At 35.9% G+C, this 2,405-nt stretch overlaps 1 protein-coding gene across 2 annotated transcripts in view; it reads right to left on the reverse strand.

The window, feature by feature from the left end:
* Positions 1-575, reverse strand: part of LOC123510016 (glutamate-gated chloride channel-like) — a 13,255-nt gene extending 12,680 nt beyond the window's left edge. Inside the window, exon 1 of one of the 2 annotated variants that reach the window (XM_045264719.1) lies at positions 448-575. The gene's annotated coding sequence lies outside the window, so the exon portion shown is untranslated. The remainder of the gene's footprint in view (positions 1-447) is intronic. The other variant, XM_045264710.1, reaches the window with a different exon arrangement.
* Between the last annotated feature and the right edge of the window lie 1,830 nt (positions 576-2,405).

Here is a 2,405-nt window from a genome sequence, read left to right on the forward strand (position 1 = left end):
AGAAATTAACGTATGGCCCAAACTGTAACTGTAAAATCTAACACTGTATCTTTTCCTATCAACACTGAAGATAGGGAAATAGGAAAGAATAGGGAAAATAGAGAAGTAAATAAAGTACAGTGTATGGGAGAAAAAATAATAACAGTAATAACGAAATGAGATGAAATAAAGGAATTAGTGAAAACAAAAATAAAAGTAGAAATAAGGAATGGAAAAAAAAACGAAGATTATAACTGGGAAAGACACGAAAAGAACGAAGGAATTAAAGAAACGAAGAATAGATGATTGAAAGATAAAAGAAGGAAAAAGAAAAGAAAGAAAGCAAAAAAAAAATTAAGGAAAGCAGGTGTAGATAAAATGAAAAAGGAAAATGAGAAAAGAGAAATGAAAATAAGTATCAGAGAGAGAGAGAGAGAGAGAGAGAGAGAGAGAGAGAGAGAGACTTACCGTGAGCGAGAGTGAGTGAGCGAATGAGAGAGAGGGAGAGGAACACTTCAGCACAGGGCGCGAGCAAGGAAGAGTGTAACTAAAACTGAAATAGTAAAGAGAGTCTCGTCACCTCCTCTTGCCACGCCCTCTCTCTCTCTCTCTCTCTCTCTCTCTCTCTCTGTGTGTGTTTTATTCTCATCTTTTTTCATGTTTTCTCAGTTTCTATTTACTTTGTTTCTTTTTCTTTTCTTTCTTTCTTTCTTTCTTTCTTTCTTTCTTTCTTTCTTTCTTTCTCTCTCTCTCTCTCTCTCTCTCTCTCTCTCTCTCTCTCTCTCTCTCTCTCTCTCTCTCTCTCTCTCTCTCTCTCTCTCTCACACACACACACACACACACACACACACACACACACACACACACACACATACTTGATAATTTAAACTCTAATTGCACTAAAGAAAGAAAGATATGAATTAAGATAAAGACTTAAATGAGTAAATGAATAAATGACACGAACGAAGGAGATGGAAATAGGAAATAGGATAAATAAAACAATAATTAAACTTTTACCTTTGTTCTCTCCACATGTGTCTGGGAAAGAATAGGATAGTGATAAGAAAAATAAATGAATAAACAGATCAGAGAGAGAGAGAGAGAGAGAGAGAGAGAGAGAGAGAGAGAGAGAGTAATAGAGAGAGAAACTAGACATACATACATGCAAACAGAAATTAGAGATTAAAAAAAGATATACAAATAAACAGACAAGGAAAGTAAAGATGAAAGGTCAAAATCGACACACACACACACACACACACACACACACACACACACACACACACACACACACAAGTTAGTAAACCGTATGGAGAAGACAGATAGACAGGACCTGGTAACACTGACGGAGCAAGGAGACACAAACAAGAGGCCACTCCAAGAAAATCATGAAAAGTCAGTGTCATAGAAGTATCAGGAAGTTCAGTTTTCCACACAGTTCAGTAGACATCTGAAATGGATTAAGAAGATTTAAGAAGTTAGATAAATGTAGATATGGAGACAGGTCACTATGAACCCCGCTTGAACCCTGTAACATACTAGGTAAACAGAACTAGGTAAAGACACACACACACACACACACACACACACACGCGAAAGGAAGACATCAACAAGAGTAGCGATAATAACACCCGCATGTTTTTTTCTAAATTTTCTAAAGGGTAGTTGAAAAAATACTTACTCATGCATCACTCCCATAGCTTCCTCTCCCCATACACCCCATAGCTCCAACATCATCCACCACCATATATTCTATTTTGACTTATTTATTTACTGTCATCCATCTTTTTTCAATGTGACTGTCTTTTTCTTCTTTTCTACCACCGATACACAAAATAGCTAGCGTGGATGGGTCAGAATAGAAGAAACTGAGAAAATCACCTTCTTTGCCTTCCTGTCATTTTATTTTACCTATTGGTTCGTTTTTTATCCATCTTTTTCAATGTGACTGTTTTTTTTTTCTCCTTTTCTTCAACCGATACACAAAATAACTAGGATCAGAATAGGAGAAACTGAGAAAATTACCTTGTTTGCCTTTCTGTTCCTCTATTTTACCTATTTGTTCATTGTCATCCATCTTTTTCAATGTGGATGACTGTTTCTTTCTCTTTTACAATACACACACAAAAAAACAGCGTTGGTGAGATTTTTTTTCTATTATTCTATTTTATTTATATTCGTTCATCGTTATCCATTTTTTTTTTCATTCTAGCTTTTTCTTTCTCCTTTCTCTCTAACCCACACACGAAAGAGCCAGCGTGGGTAGGTCAGAATAGGAGAAACAGACAAATCACCCTGCTTTTCCTTCCTATTCTATTTTATTTACTTGTTCATTGTTATCTATCTTCCTATTCAATGTAGCTGTTAATTTCTTTCTCTTTTTCCAACCCACACACGAGAAAGCGAGCGTGGGTAGGTCAAAATAG

Source organism: Portunus trituberculatus, chromosome 3 (assembly GCF_017591435.1).
Source record: "Portunus trituberculatus isolate SZX2019 chromosome 3, ASM1759143v1, whole genome shotgun sequence".
Classification (NCBI taxonomy): Eukaryota; Metazoa; Arthropoda; class Malacostraca; order Decapoda; family Portunidae; genus Portunus; species Portunus trituberculatus.